Source organism: Ursus arctos, unplaced genomic scaffold (assembly GCF_023065955.2).
Source record: "Ursus arctos isolate Adak ecotype North America unplaced genomic scaffold, UrsArc2.0 scaffold_26, whole genome shotgun sequence".
NCBI classification, from domain to species: Eukaryota; Metazoa; Chordata; class Mammalia; order Carnivora; family Ursidae; genus Ursus; species Ursus arctos.
Window position 1 is genome coordinate 43,318,851 of NW_026622941.1, and position 17,175 is coordinate 43,336,025.

Below are 17,175 nucleotides of genomic sequence, written 5' to 3' on the forward strand. Positions count from 1 at the left end.
GCCAGGATCTCAAAAAATGCAGAAAACTACCAGTTAAAAGAACAGGGACAGAACTAAAACCTTACTTATACGGTGAATAAGGTTCTTCATAAAAATGAAAAGAGAAAAGCCCCAAAATGTAACCATCCTCTACTCTGAGGATCTTGACTAGTCTCTTAGCAGCACAAAAAGGCCTGGTCAGGCATCTTTCACTACTGTCTTCAGTGACTTGGTGTATCTTTCCTTTAAATAAATTGAGCTTGTCCCTACACTTCACAAAAGCAAGGCTGGCATCTCAGATACACTAAGCCTCCTTTTCCATTTGGGGATGGGAGAGAGGCAGGGAGAAAAAAAAAAATTTAGTCCAGGAAAAAAAAAAAATGGTCACTGGATTGTTCATTAATTCTCATGGCTCAACTAAGCCAAATCCTTACGGAGGTACCTTTCTTAACTGGAGTTGACTTTGGGCCAAAGGAAGAGGAGGAGGAAAAAGAAGTCTGGCCCCAAACTCACATCAACACGAAGCCTCGAAACACAGAGGAACCATTCATAGGCCCAAGGAAAGCTGAAGCAAGGCGACACAAGTGGAAACTGAGTTAAGCTCAGAAATATGCACAACCAGGGGGTACTCAACACAGAATCTAGTTTTTAAAATCCCCACATTGTTGTTTTCATAATCATTTTTAAGAATTCTTCTTTAACCATGTTAAATGGTGCCTACAGTCTGGATTATAGAGTAGCAGGAACTGTTTTCTTAGCTGAACTCCATTTTTATTTTTCTGTAATCTTAAAAGATTTTTTGCAGCACTGTCTAAAAATATTTCCATCCTGGCTAGAAGATGACTCCCAGGAACAGGGAAGGCCACTACTAATCTCAGGATTGTGTTCAAGTAGCATAAAAAGTTGCATTTATCAATTTACTTCAAGTTAGCAAAATTTAAGGAATTATTCCAAGAACATCTAGCTGGAAAACGTATCTCCAGAACCTATTAGCAATAGATCTGCCCACCCAAAAAACTGTCTGTACCCATTACTATCTGTAAAAAAAACTTAAGTTTTTATTAAAGTACTTTATTCGGAAGAGGGGGTGGAGGGGGAGAACGGAGACAGGAGTTTCAAAATAATTTTTCCATGAATTTAGAAGAGTCCTAGGCTTCAAGAAAAAAAAAAAATCTTATTTATTTAAAACAAAAACAGCCTCAGACCTCACCAGAGACAGGAAATGTCATATTCCAGGGAGAATACTCCACCCCCACCCCCACTCACCTTGGAATTTCCGGGAGCTGAGCAGTTTAGGTCAAAGCGCTGGGGTTAAAATCAGCCCCGGGTTAGATGCATGCAGTTAAGCATTGTGGCTATGGCCTCCCCTGCCTCACGAGGAAAAACAAGGATTTACATTTGTGTTCTTCAGTTTGAGGGAGGAAAGAGGAAAATCTCCCTTTATACCTTCATGCAGAAGAGGAGCCCCAAAGGTAGAAGATGAATGGGGGTTCCCTCCTTTACCTACCGGATCGCCCCAGTTCTTTCTTTCCCTCTGGGCTAACAGGAGGGGCCTCCCCTCCCAGGTCTGGGGCTTGGCGGGCTGGCAGCTCCCCCGCCCCCACCCAGCTGCCTGGGAGCCACTGCGCAGCTGTCCCAGCCCGTTGCCATGGCAACTGGCAGCAGTACTAGACTAAGGGGGGGGGGGCGGAGAGGCAAACGGAAAAGTTAAAAGGCTTAACTTTCCTTTTCAGTGAAGACTGGGTGGAGAAGTTGGAAGGTACTCCCTTGGACTCAAAGCGAAGGCATTCAGAGCTCAAGGGAATTGGTTCTTGGGTTTTAAACCCCAAACCTGTGCTTACTCCTCTAAGAGCACTGGGAATTAATCAATAGCATTTTAAGATCATCTAACAGGATTATAGCTCAACTGGAAGGGGGAGGGGAAAAGCTAGGTCCCTCTGCAACAGGATCAGTACAAACCACTCACCCCTAACCCAGCCCACCAGAAGCACTTTAAATAAGGCCTTTTCTACCATCTGTCACTGAACAGTTAATTAAAATTGCTTGGGGGGATGGGGGGATAAGATGAAAGGGGGGAAGGGAAGTATTTCAAGATACTATACAACCTTCCGTCTTGGGATTACTAGATACAGAAACAGAATCCACACTTGAAGCACTACCTAAGAACCTACCCACTAAAACTACAGGTAGAAAAAAAATGTAATCCTTAAGTAGTTTTTAAAAAGAGAGAGGAGAGCATCCAGCCACAACCATTATTGTTGAATTAAAACCACTTTTCGGGGTGCCTGGGTGGCTCAGTCAGTTAAGCATCTGCCTCTGGCTCAGGTCACGATCTCAGTGTCCTGGGATCAAGCCCCGCATCAGGCTCCCTGCTCAGTGGGAAGTCTGCTTCTCCCTCTCCCTCTGCCCCTCTTCCTGCTGCTCCCCACTTGTGCTCTCTGCTCTCTCAAATAAAAACTTAAAAAAAAGAAAACAAACACTTTTCATTAGGTGTTATTGTAATGTTATGAAATGAATTTTTAAGTAATTACTACCTACCCAAGGCATTAATATATAATAATTTAAAACTCCATATATCAGTAATCCCTAATACCTGAAAAAGGAGGACTGATATAAAGAGCTACTTAGAGACTTGCAGTCCCACAAAGTTTCTTTTCTCCTGGCCCTAAAGAACATTTTGGAGAGCTCCAAAACCTTCCTCTGCTTTACGATTTGGGTCTTTAGAGCCAGAGGTTGCTGCCACAGGAGAGTAAGAAAAAGGGACAATCAAAAGCAAAGACCCCCAACCAAGGAAAAAGTAGAGAATAGTTATTATTTCGGTTATCAAACAGAAGAAATTGTAGGGAATGAGAGTAGACAATTTTAACTACAGAAAATTTCCTCAAATTTGAATGGACCTGTCATAAAATCTCTGGGTAAAAAGTGCCTTTCTGGACTCTCCCTAACTTTTTAATACCTTTTGTACTTAAGGGATATAAAAACAATGCCAAAGGAGTTAGATCAGGGTTCTCACTGTGTGATTACCTTGCCATGTGTCATCTTGAGTAAATAATTTGAGATCTAACCCCAGAATCACTAAAATGGGCCAAATCCCACTGCCTACCTCCTAGGGAAACAGTGAGTTTAAATAGAGACCAAATAGCTGGTAAGTCCCCCAAAGAGAAGCTTTTGTAAAAATATAGGGCCAAATACAACAGCAGCAGGAAATATGTGACCTTCCAAATTCCTAAGCCGTTAAACCCTATCACATGCAGTAACTCCTGCAGCTCAAAATGTGAGTAGACAGCAAGAAAGAAGGAAGAGAATCTTTGTTAACTAGGCACTAATAAAGCTTTAGAGAATAAGCAAGTACATTCTCTCTTAATGGTAAAATACTTATTCTTACTCCTTAAAACTCAGAAATGGCAGTATGAAAAGCCTAACAGTAATTCTGTGAAGAGATAAAGAATGACAGCAATATTAGTATTTTAGTGAAACCTTTGGGGGGGGTGAAATCAACAAGGAAAAGGACAAAAATATTCTGGTGCCTACCCCCTCCCTAAAACATCCGGAAATAATGTCAGATCAATTTCCTCCTTCCCACTCTTTAAGAACTGCCTAAAGGGCGCACAGCTAAGGTCCCTTTCTCTTTGGGAAATGGGTTTTGTAACAGCTGACAAATCAAATTGGGCCTAATGCCAGGAGTCAGAGTCCAACCACAATATTCTGTAAAGAATGGCACGCAACTGTCTTGTAAATCTCCTGGACAGTCACAGATCAGAAGCTGGCAAGGATGACGACATAGTCCTGATGGAATGTGTCTTATCTTAACCTTGAAGTTACAGATCTGCTCAGGAGCAGCAGTAAGAAATGAGAAATGCACTCAGACATCGGAGGGGACATAATTCTCTTTTAGACAGTGCGACCCAGTGTATTAGGGTCAAATGAAACACAAAGCCAGACGGACAATTTAAGGGCTAGCGCCTGTACCAGATAAAGCATCAAGACTGGTGGTTCACGCTGAGCCTGAGAGGAGGGAGCGTTCAAGTATGAGAAATGAGACATGGCTGGCAGGATGATGGAGTGATTAAGGTAGAATCCTGATACCATGATGAAGGAAGAGAGGATGAGCCTCTGAGCGCAACGTTATCCTTGTGGAAATCTCCATAGGAAGGGGTAAGCAGCTTCTCAAGTTTCTAGAATCTTTCGGGCATAACAGCTCTCAGCCCTTTCTTGACTATACACAGTAACTCTCTGGTAAAGGCATCAACAACTACACCTAGATTCCAGCAATTTAAATTTTTTTTTTTAAAGATTTTATTTATTTATGTGACAGAGAGTCAGCCAGCGAGAAAGGGAACACAGCAGGGGAGTGGGAGAGGAAGAAGCAGGCTCCCAGTGGAGGAGCCTGATGTGGGGCTCGATTCCAGAACGCTAGGATCACGCCCTGAGCCGAAGGCAGACACTTAACAACTGCGCTACCCAGGCGCCCCTAGATTCCAGCAATTTAACTGCCCATCAGGACATGAGAAAAGAGCAGGCCCCAACAACCGTTCGTATCAACGACACAAGGCAGATTCACCTTACAGGCCTCTGAGTGCTGGGCAAAAAAACCCCTAAACCAGGGATCTGGTGAGAAGTCAGCCTTGAAAAAACATCAAAGAGCTTTGTGGTCAGGCACAGGCAGAACCCACATTCCAAGTCGATGACAGGAGACTTCTTTAACAGATAAATCTTCCAGGGGAAAAAAAAAAGGAAGAGGTGAGTAAGTGAAGCAGAAAGAGAAGGACCAAAAAAATCCCACTCATTATAAGGGTTTTAAAAAAAATAATGTTAGAAACTGTCAATCCCCAGAAGTTAGAGAAGCCATTAGAGAAAACTGGGGCAATCCAGAACAACAGAGGTAATGGTTAGCTATTTGCATTTATCAATCCTGGATTCACAGAATCGCCCACATAGGGTCTCTGGGATCTGTTTGTCCAGTTCAGGCTCTGCTCTAGTCCCTCCAGTCACTACTTGGCGATGCCAGCTGTCTTGGTGGCTTTTCTTAGATCTTGGTGTAGCACATTTTATTTTCATCACTACTTACGAGCAAAAGTATATATACAACATAATTCTAAATCTTTCTCTAAGCCTGCTTTGTATTTTTAAAAAAGTAATGAAAACCAACTGGTAAACTGCCTCACTGAACCACCCACTGAACTATCTGGAGGTGGTAGTCAGACCAAATGTCAAAACACACAATCAGTGAGCTCTCTCTTCATTTTAGAGTTTCTTTTTTCTCCCCCCCACCAAAGATTTTATATTTAAGTAACTACTACGCCTAACGTGGTGCTCAAACTTACAACCCCAAGATAGAGTCACATGCTCTACCGACTGAGCCAGACGGGCACCCCCATTTTAGAGTTTCAATATAAAATCTGTAAGCCCAGGAAGAAGGCAAAACCCTTCAGAAAGCAAGCCTCCAGAAAGAGGGAAGGGGTGAGGGCATATGTAAAGCTCCGTATCACATGTGTTAATTAAATACGCGGCTGATGGGTGACTTCAGTTGGCCCAGGCTTGAGAAATTCCCATTTCTCCCCAAAGGGCTTTGGGAAAGTTAGTGGCTTACGTGAGGACCGGATCGTCAGCTGCAGCACTGCCTGCACGGCGTCCTCTATGTAGCCTTATTGTAATAAATAAAACGGAAGAAAAGACACCAAATTTACAGAACCGTTTTAATCTGGTCTATATTCTTTGTTCTTTATGGATCTAGAAGCACCAATGATTTTAAGTTTGTAACACATACAGCATAAAACTAAAATACCCTCTATAAAGATGTTTTCTTCCCCTAGATTTATGATTTCCAAAGTATTAGCCATGTGGCATTTTAACAAAAACACAGCACAGAGATACACATTACAGCTGTCCTGGCTGCCTCAGGTTTTGTTAAATGGGCTGATAGCTATCACTCCACCTCCACCAAAAGCCCATGAGCACCCAATTCAAGAGGAGTTAAAAGCTTTTTAAATGTCTATTTAAGAGACTGGATTAGGAAAGAGTTGAGGAGGAAGATTAACTGTGGTCGTTAACACCCCTATCATTAACAAGCCACATATAGACAACACAAACTTTATTAATAGAAAGGAGTGTGGAGAGAGGAAATGGTCTCCGTTTGGCTAGCCAACTCCAGTTTGTGATTCTTTAAAAATCGGGCCAAGGCACTGCCTCATCCAGCCACAGAATTATTCTCGGGCAAAGTATCCTGTTTGTCGATTATCTAAGCCTCCTGCTCCAGTGAGCAAGGGAGTAAAGGGCCTTTTGTTCTTTTAGATTAAAACATATGCATTATAAAGAGATAAAGGCGGCCTTATAAATTTTATTCAGCTGTACTCTCCTCCAAGCTCTGACCACCGCTAAAAAATATAAATGAATGTGGACTATAGCAATCCCCAGAACTGCTTAGAGTTATCAGTGTGGTTCACTGGCATATTTAGCAGTAACACACAAATTTCTGATATCTCATTATGAGATCACAATCCCACAAAATACTTTTATATGGCATTTGTTTCCTTTATTAAAATCTACTGAATTTCTTCTCTCAACTGTCAGTCTTCTTTAAATTTAGTTAGGCCACACCTAAACCCATCACTGGGCAAGGTTAGATATCCGACTGTTCCAAGATTTATGAGAAAGTAGAATTTGGCACCACTATGGGCAAATGTCTTCCAGATGGTGCTTTCCAACAACTCTGTCCTTGTGATGTACTGAACTCCTCTTAAGGCACCGCCGTCTCAGGTGGGTGTTATTCTCACACCCACTCCTCTCTTAATTAAAAGAGATGAAGCACGAACTAGTAGATCCCATCACCTTTCATGAAGAACCTGGCAATTTCACCATAAATAAATCTTAAGAAAAATGGGTTATAGCAATGTTGGAGCAGTTACTATGAATCTTAGGTTTTGACATACCACTCTGGCAGACCATGTTCACAAAACACGGAAGGGTTAAAAGAGAACGAAGTATCTATCCCCAACTAAAATAACAGTCATATTTTTCAAACAGCCATAAAATTAAGACACAGCATTTATCCGGCATCGTGCAGCTTGTACAGATTTTGGACATCAGCAGCTTAAGGGTTACAAAGACCCCTCCAGGTTACTCTAACAAACCCTCTATTTTAAGGGAAAGCCTCTGCTATGCCAGACAATTTATGCTCCCTCATAGCCTTAGTTTAGAGAAGACATTCAAGAGACATAAAAATTAATTAGCATAACCATAAACTAAAATCTCTAAAATATCTCTAATTTAACTGTTGAGATGCTATTATAATTTAAGTCAATATCTGATTAATACATTCTGACAAAAAAGGAGCTTTTATGTAATTGGAGTTAGAAAAAGATCTCAGACTGTAAAACTTCATGGAGTTAAAGAGAGCATTCCTTCAACATATGGCATAATTTTGTGCTTTGCCATTACCTTGGTATATTAGCAACATGAATTATATTGAAGTCATAGCCTACAATTTAGATAAATAAAATCAAGGCAGTATTGAACTTTTTCCCATCCATGCAACGGTATCCTTGGCAGCTCCTTGGCCATCTATTATGATCCTGACCAATTTCTCTCTGTGGCAATTTAAAAGCTGTAAAAAAATACATAATGGGTGATGACAGGAGAAACAAACCCACACCAGAAATTATTGAACCTTGTAGGTCTTTGCAAGTGTCGCTATTGACATTTAAGTGTGAGTTACTATGCCACAATATCATAAAAGTGTGTTTTACACTTCAGATATATTGATAGTTAAATGCAAAGAAAGGCCACCACCAGATTAACGGCTAAAAGGGATAGCCAACCTCAGACCACCCAGCTCTTCCACTGAGCGCTCTGATGTGTTCCTTAAACCAAATAAGATGTTTCTATCTTTTTGTCTGGGTTCCAACTACAATCCTAATTTAAATCTTACGCCGAAGGGATGATTAATATTGCAATTCTGATCCTTGTTCTGGGATATTTATTAAGGGCCTAGTAAGTGTCAAGCATTACATGGGCACTGAGTCTAACCCAGTCCTCAACTTAAGGGCTAAGGATTTTAACAGTTTCTCCTTGGTGAAGTCAGCACCGGGTAGTCCTGTCCCCACAGGCTATAACCAAAAAAAACCAAAACAAACAAAAAAAACTACTAAAGGGGCAGCTTGTTAACAGTGGCAAAATCAGGACTAGGAATAAGGAGATGTGGTCCTCTCCCAATTAGATAATTGAAACGTCAAACTAGACAGTTCAGTTAATGTCAACGGTATTATTTGCCCTACTTATCTCATAGGTCTGTTGTGAAGGGAAGAAAAAAAACTGGAAAACACTTTTAAAAATATAGATGGGGGGGTGCCTGGCTAGCTCAGTTGATGGAGCATGTGACTCTTGATCTCAGGGTTCTGAGTTTGAGCCCCACCTTGGGTGTAGATATTACTTAAGAATAAAATCTTGGGGTGCCTCAGTGGCTCAGTCGGTTGAGTGTCCGACTCTTGACTTTGGCTCAGGGTATAATCTCAGGGTCAAGGGACAGAGCCCACATCAGGCTCCACACTCAGAAAGGAGTCTGCTTGAGATTCTTTCTCTCCCTCCCCCTCTGCGCCGCCCCCCCCCCCCCGCCCCACATGCTCACTCTCTAGAAAAAAAAAAAATCTAAAAAAAACCCCAAACACACACACACATACGTATGTATACACACACACGCGCGCACACACACACACACACACACACAAAGGAAATAGAAGTTTGCCTGATAATAGACGATGTTAAAAATAATGAATGCTTTGGTAATTGTTCCTTCCTCACCTATTTTCTGGAAGAGTTTGTAGAATTGGTATTATCTCTTCCTTCAAGGACTGGTAAGGGGAAAAAAAAAAGGTCTGGTGAAACTTAACAGTAAAGCCATTCAGGCCTGGAGTTCTCATTGGGGGAACATTTTCAACTACAAATTTCATTTCTTTAATAAAAATGGAGCTAGTGAGATTCTGTATTTCTTCTGAAGTGAACTTTGGCAGTTTGTCTTTCAAGAGATGATTCAACTCATCTAAGACGTTGAATGTACTGGCAGAGTTGTTCTTAATATTCCCTTACTACCTTTTCAATGTCTCTAGGATCGGTAGTGATATCCCTTCTCTCACTCCTGATATTAGTCATTTGTGTCTCTCCCTGCCCTCCGCCATCAGACGTGCTTGGTTTATTAATCTTACTGATCTTTTCAAAAACCAACTTTTTCTTTCATCGATTTTCTCTACTGTTTTTGTTTTATACTTCACCAACTACCTTCTGCTTTTATCTTTAGCATTTTCTTTCTTCTGCTTAATTTGAATTTAACTTGCTCTTCTTTTCCTAGGTTCTTAAGATAGAAATGTAGGTCACTGACTCTAGGCCTTTCTGCTTTTTTAATTGAAGCATTTAATACTATAAAATTCCTTTAAGCACTGTCTTCGTTACATCCCACAAATTTTAAGGTCATATTATCGTTTTTATTCAGTTCAAAATATTTTCTAATTTTGTGATGTCTTTGATCCATGGGTTACTTAGAAGCGTATTTATATAATTATAGATGTATATATTTCAGTTTCATTGTTTTTCCTTTCATGTATTTTGAAGTTTTATTATCAGTTGTGTAAAATTTAGGGTTCTTGTGTCTTCTTGATGAATTGATCCCTTTGTCATCTAATCTGGTGTTAGCTATCTGCCCTACCTACCTCATGTCTGTTATGGAAAAAGAACAAACTCTTTGCAAAGTATACAGCAAACAGAAGGTAAGATGTCTGATGATAGAGAAAGTTAAAATAACTTTAATAAATTTTCTGAACTATCTCTAAGTTATATCTATGCTTGTCTCCAACTACTCATATAAATGGGGTTTGCCGATGTTTTATCAGATCCTTAGATGTAATTTATTGTTGTGAAATACTGAACAAATTAGCAGTATATTACCCTCCACAACTCCCTGTGAGGTAAGTGAGTCTTACTGATTTAGGGATGAGAAAGAAGGTACATGGAGTTCAAGAATCTGCCTCAGAAACCAAACTTAAGACAGATCTCCCAGCCTGTTGGTTGGCCTTTTTAGCAGTGCATTTTATTCCGACATAATTATGCCTGCTGACTCAGATATGAACTTGTTTTATTCTAAGAAATGGAGATTATAATCAGAGAAATACTTGAATTCAGTTTGGTTCCTCCTCCTCTCCACGTAAGAAATAAATAATGAGAGTGTACTAAAAATTTGACCTTTGAATAGTCCTTTCAACAACACCAACTCAATCCTATGTTTTCTAGTGTCATTTCTAGCAATGAAGTATGATGGAACCAGCATTCAGTTAAGTCTGAAGAGTAAGACTGCTTGTGAGAAATTTTAAAACTAGCTCCACAATCTAATTTCAGGTAGAAAAATCTGTCAGTGTTTAATTTTGACAAACTACTCTTACTGGAAAGGAAATCCAGACTACACAGTCCATAGCCTCATTAGGATGAGAGTGCAAAATGGCCCAACCTGTCGATTACACCTTTTTTTTTTTTTAGAAAACCACAACAATTAACAAATTTGTTATCCTGTCTTAATACCCCAAGGATTTGACAAGTCAGTCATCTATCCTTCGAATCCTAGGCAAAGGCCTCCAAAGGCCTCCACTGGCTCAAAATATTAGAATGAGTTCTTCGCTCACATTTAAAATCACGGACTTCAAAAAAATAAACTCCAAGACAATTCAGGAGTTCTTTCATGAAAGTCTTTGGTCTAGAAGGCTAGCAGCAATCACCTATCCAATTTTTTCCATATAAGATGAAGAAACTAGGGACCAAAGAGGGCAAATGGCTCGCCCAAGGTTATATCAGTAGTTAATGACAGAAGTGGGAAGAGAATCTAGGTTTCCTGAGCTTTTTTTCCCATTTGCCTCTCATTTTTAAAATAACTTTTTCTTGGGTCACCTGGGTGGCTCAGTTGGTTAAGCATCCAACACTTGATTTCAGCTGAGGTCATGACTTCAGGATAGTGAGATAGACCCCAGTGTCAGGCTCCACAATGGGTGTGGAACCTGCTTAAGATTCTCTCTCCCTCTCTCTCTGCCCCTCCCCTCCCTCAAAAATAAATAAATGAATTTTTGGGGGGGCACCTGGGTGGCTCAGTCGGTTAACTGTCTGCCTTCAGCTCAGGGCATGATCCGGGAGTCCTGGGATTAAGCCCGGCATCCAGCTCCCTGCTCCGTGGGGAGCCTGCTTCTCCCTCTCCCTCTGCTACTACCCCCTGCTTGTGCACGTGCTCTCTGTCAAATAAATGAAATAAAATCTTTAAAAATAAATTTTTCTTGAAACCAAAAAGATAAATTATTTAATTAAATAACTTCTTCCTTTTTTAAAAAAAGATTTTATTTATTTGAGAGAGTGTGTGTGTGCACGCGTGCGCAGACAGACGTGAGCTAGAGGGAGAGAAGCTGAAACAGACTCCGCCCTGAATGCAGAGCCCCACTCAGGGCCTAATCTCACAACCCGAGATCATGACCTGAGCCAAAACCAAAAGTCGGCCACCTAACCAACTGAGCCAGCCAGGTGCCCCGTAATTTTTTTCGAATTACGTAATATTTATTTGGATCAGGGTTAGAGAACTAGGGTGTACTGGTTTGAGTGAAGGCCCCCCTCAAAGATTACCAAGTCCTAATCCCTTGAATTTATGACCATTACTTTATATTTTGACGTTACTTTATGTGGCAAAAGATGTGAAAGGAAAAATTTACTTTGGAGTATCTGGTTGGCTTTTAAATGCAATCACATCTATCCTTACGACAGGCAGTTCTGAGACAGAGACACAGAGAAGACAATGTGAAGAGAGAGCAGGGAGAGATGAGGCTGACAGCCACCAGAAGCTGGAAGGGGCAAGGAAGGGACTCTACTCTAGGGCCTCCAGAGGGGGCTCAACACTTTGATTGTAGACTTCTGGCCTCCAGAACTGTAAGAATAAATTCCTGCTGTTTGAAGCCACTGATTCTGTGGTAATTTGTGCCAGCAGTCACAGGAGACTAATACACAGGGGAAATAAAATTTTAAAAATCATAAACTGGATATATATAAAACCAATTACTGATCCAAAAAGAATTGAACTTCAAGTAATCCAAAGAATGCCTAAAACCTTTAAATCCCTCATTTCAAAGGGTAAATTGAGGCAAACAGAGAATATAATTTACCCTCCAAAATACTGGCAGATCCAGGAAGACAAACTCAGCAAGGTCTAATATTTACATAGCTGCTAACAAGAACAGTGTAGGTTTTTCCCCAAACATGTTAGCTGGTAGAGCTCCTGGACAGACTAAACATAGGCACCAGTTGTCACTGTGGGTGTTCTGCCAACACAAGTGTAAAGTTGTCATCAGAAATGAATATGTGGCTTCGAGTAGATTACAGAAAGCTGAATCTTGGACTCTGCACAAGCCAACTCTTCTCAGGATGACCTGGACTCTTTCCCATTAGTACAATGATCAGCTAAAAGGCATCCTCTATAAGGAGGAAAGGAAAATCAAAGTTTACGTCAGGGAAAAAAGAAAATTGCCCAGAGTTCAAGTTCATGAATAACAATGTGTAAATAGCAGCCAGGCTGAGTCAGTTACAAGTGATATCTCGCATTGTAATTTACTACTTTTAAAATCAATATCCACAGCACACAGCTTTAAGCCCAATTTCACGTAAGGTAAATGGAAATAAAAACAGACCAAACAAAAGAACAAGAAAAGGAAAGAAATGCTTTACCAAGGATTGTTAAATGTGCTATTCCAATAAAATATACAAATCATGCTATGTGGTTAAATAAAATACCTAAATAAAACTTACTAATCTTCCTCAGAAACCTCTGTAACCTGGATACCTCTTTTCTAGACCTACTAACAAGGGCTCTGAAAAATACCAAAACTTTCCTAGACATATAAAAATCCAGCCACCGCAGAGTAATGCTTTTTTTTCTTTTTTGCCCCAACCATTATCCTGCTCACATACTATCCATATAGCTTTCTACTTATTGGTTTTCAGACAGACCAGTGAACATGTGTTATGTTCCCTCTTAGCGAACACTATCCTTTTAGGCTTGGCAACAACAGTATATCCTTAAGTTGTAAGCACAAGTACTTGAAATTTAATTTTGTAACACAGGCTAAACATCTTACCTTGTTAACAGACCAGTACAAATGAACAACCAAACCAGGTTCTCCAAAGGCAAAAAATAAGTCTAAACCTAAGATTTTCAGTGTGGGGGTACCTGGGTAGATCAGTCAGTTGAGAATCCAACTCTTGATTTCAGCTCAGGTCATGATCTCAGGGTCCTGGGATTGAGCCTCACATCTGGCTCCAAGGGGAATCTGCTTGAGGATTCTCTCCCTCTCCCCGCCCCCACCAGTCCCTGGCTCTTGCACACAAGCATGCACACACTCCCTCTCTCTCTCTCAGATAAATAAAATAAATCTTAACGAAAAAAAAAAAAAAAGGTTTTCAATGTGATAGTCTTAGAGTATCAATGAAAAATTACCCTCTAAAATTTCCTTACTGGAGAGAAATGTTCATCAGACCTATTAACTCCAACATTGTAAGAGAATTCACAAAAAAGCAGTGTGTACTTGCACACCACAGTAAACCAAGTAAACTATGTTCAAATCCTGAAATTTTTCAAATTAAAATCATCAAATAAGGGGTCATGGTTATTTGCTTATAAATCCAAGCAGCTGGGGCTATAGATGGGTGGAATCCATTCAGAGTACTCTAAGACGATGTGATGCACCTATTCTTCAGATCAGTTTTCCCCCCAATCTGTGGGTCTATACACAGCCACGAAACCAGCAAAAACTGACCTGCATTTTTAAGAAAATGAAAGTGTACTGTAGATGAGAAAGTACCAGAGTGCTTTGCACATATATTTATATAATGACGCTTATTTCGATATGTGTACAGGGTCAGTGTAAATATATTTCTTAGTAACGGTCAAGATCAAGTTTGAGATACACTGATCCAAAAGAATCCCAGTAAAGGAAAGAGGCTTAAAGCAGGTGAAAATCTAATAAGCATCTAACGCAAAGTCCATCTTTGTCCAAAACATATTTGCCATTATTTTAGGCACCCAAACAAATACGGGATGCAATCAATTGTGTTTAGAGTGCAAGAAATGGTAAAAACTTAATGAAATTCTCCTTTTATCCAATGGAATGATGATCTCTCTACATATGAAAAGATAACTGTTAAGATTTAGTGATCCATTTACAAAGGCCACTTCCTAAACACTTCACCCATTTCTCCCTCTGATTTCCAATTATTAAAATAAAAGATTTTGACAAGATAATCAACTCCAGCATCTTTCATGTTACTTGTTTATTCTTATAAGTTTATTTAAGTAATCTCTACACTCAATGTGGGGCTCAAACCTATGACCCCAAGATAGGGTCGCATGCATGCTCCTCCACTGAGCCAGCCAGGCACCCCCAGCATCTGTTACTATAAATCAATGGTTTTCTTTTTTTTTTTTTTTAAGTTTGTTTATTTTTTTAGCCATCTCTACATCCAACGTGGGGCTTGAAGTCACCACTCTGAGATCAAGAGTCACATGCTCCTCCGACCAAGCCAGCCAGACGCCCCTAAATCAACAGTTTTCAACTAAGGAAGATTTTGCACCACTACCACTGACACCCCCAGGACATCTGGCAATGTGTGGAGACATTTTGATAGTCACAAATGGGGGTGAGGGAGAAGGTGAGATGCATTTACTAGCTCAAAATGTCAATAGTGCTGCAAGAAACCCTGTAGATCAAGATTGTATTCCTTTTGAACCTAAATAAATTAGGGGCAGATAACCTTAATCTAGATCCCTTTAGTTCTTAGAAACTCAGCAGAAACAGCTGCATTATTAGCCTACCTAGAAAGTTTATAACGAGATATGAAACAAATTTGTCCTCTTAACAACTGTCAGAGGACAAAGAAATCTCTCCTCTGTTCATTATAAGGGCAACTAAAATTAACTTTCTTTTGTACAACGTCGCAAAGGTCTCTAATCAGAAGTGTACTTCATATGTAGTTGAACTTATTACAGTATTTAAACAATTTTCTATTAACCTTAAGTCAGTGAACAAGAGAGCAATTTAGATTCTGATATGGCCACTATGTAATGAAAATTTCTTTATTTTTACAAAATATCTTCAAATCAGCTGAATGGGTGTTACCAACAGGTGATTACAATACCTGTGAAATAAACACTTTGAAGGAAATACAATCAAAGCAATGGAATAATCCAGGTGATGTCTCACTCCTCCTGTCCTTAACACCCTAAATATCACCCTTGTTAAGCAACTTAACAAAATTCAGACATCCTCAGAGGAAGAGCAGAAAGAGAGAGGGCTTAGAAACCCTTTAATGGTGTAAAGAAAGACATAAATGGGGGAAAGTTCCTCAAAGAAGAGACTAAGATAAAAGCACTGAGACATGGATAATGCTTGTAAAGTCCTTAGCACGATGTATCCCTGGCAGATACTAAGTACACGCAAAAAAAGTTATCTTTTTAAAATTTGTGTTTTTATCCTGAAGATCACCTTAGTTCTTAAGGAAAAAACGGCACTTTCTCGAGGTGTAAGGATAAAAAACAGGAGGTGAGAAGCAAGTGATTATGACTGGAAACACAAAAACTGACTTTTTCATCTTTAATCACAAATTATAATCCCTGAAGAGACTTAAACATTAGAGATCCAACCTGCCTAGATCTCAATTTGTCCCTAGAGATAAGGCACTTCAGTATGTAGCCTTCCAAAACTTTCTCTATCGTTTTACAAATATCCATTTGTCCGTAGAAACGTGCATCATTATGTAGATTTTTCTCGGGCGCCTTTCCACGAAGGTAGAGATTTATTCTTCTGGTTCTAACATTGCAAGTCAGTCGTCCTAACGAAGTGAGTTCCCGAAGACCTGCCCTGCTCCCTTCAAAACCTAAAAAGGGTTGAGTGGTGAGAAGTAACGATGCGGGGGAGGGGGGATGACAAATTCGAAGCAATACAGGAGCAAACTTATAGTTTCCCTACCAGAAAGGTATGTGGGATGGAGGCCTAAAGGCTTCATTAGAGAAGTCATTGTGGATAAAATACGTGCCCGCCGCGCCATCACAGGTATTGAATCCTCTTCTTCACAACCCTAAATCTAAGACCTTCCTCTTCTGGACCGCTGATTGGACGACCTGCCCGAGGGCTTTCCGTAGGCTATCCGCCTACTGGCTCCAAATTTGGTCCATCCATTTACCGCCGACTCCGGCACTCCCCATTGGAGTCAACCCGCTGCCTCTTGGAGGAGCCCAACCTACCGCGCGCTCCGTGCTCATTGGCTCAGGAAGACGCTGCTCAGGCGCGGAAAACCCGCCTCCCGCATTCCGATGGCCCAAGGACCGATCAGTCGGCAGCTAAAGGCAGACTCAATTGGCCCATACACAAGCCAGTCAAACCCTCCGGTTGCAAAGCTCCACAGAACTTACAGGAATAAAACATCCCGCCCCTGTTCTTCCATTGGTTGGCTGAACCCACCGCTCCCCCTTCACGAGCCCCCACCCCGCGGTCCATTCATTACACAATAACGGGCCCAACTGGAGTCAGTTCAAGGCCTCGTATGGGTAGGCAAGACTGTCTGCCACTTACCCGGAACCGAGACCGATCACTCACGCTAATGTCTTCCCTGTTCCTCTGCGGTGAGGCCGGACCACAAGACACCACCGCTGCCGCCTTCTGCGCAACGCCAACCGCCCGCCAAAACGGATCCTTCCCTGCGCCTGCGCGACCAATCCTGGGACTGGACCCTTTCTCCGCCCATTACGCCTGCGCAAAACGGGGCACAACTCCCGCCACTACGCAGGCGCTGTAGATTCGCCGCCGTCTCCCGCCCGCCATTTCACGTGCTTCAAGCGCCAAGCGGAACTTCTTAATGCGCCTGCGTAAACTCGCCATTTTACTACACATGCGCCCAGCAGGCGGTCGTTGCAAAAAAAAAAAAAAAAAGTCACCTGATAACTTCTTTCCTAATACATAGTATTAACCTTGCTTTGCCAAGTGAGTTGAACGTAATTTCGGGGCATGAAGGATTAAAAATTGATTTAAATACTTTAGGTACATTCGAATATGAATGATTGGTTGACGAGCCAATCACACCAGTTAAGGGTAATATTACTTGGTAACCAATGGCCCCTAAGGGGAGGAGACTACGTAG

The 17,175-nt window shown here is 41.0% G+C and overlaps 1 protein-coding gene across 5 annotated transcripts in view; it reads right to left on the minus strand.

The window, feature by feature from the left end:
• The window catches only part of CBX5 (chromobox 5), a 35,461-nt gene extending 18,686 nt beyond the window's left edge, over positions 1-16,775 (minus strand). Inside the window, exon 1 of one of the 5 annotated variants that reach the window (XM_026501684.4) lies at positions 16,611-16,775. The gene's annotated coding sequence lies outside the window, so the exon portion shown is untranslated. Of the gene's footprint in view, positions 1-1,245; positions 2,115-16,610 lie in introns of those variants that run through there. The other 4 variants (XM_026501686.4, XM_048216553.2, XM_026501685.4 and 1 more) reach the window with 4 other exon arrangements.
• Positions 16,776-17,175: the final 400 nt, after the last annotated feature.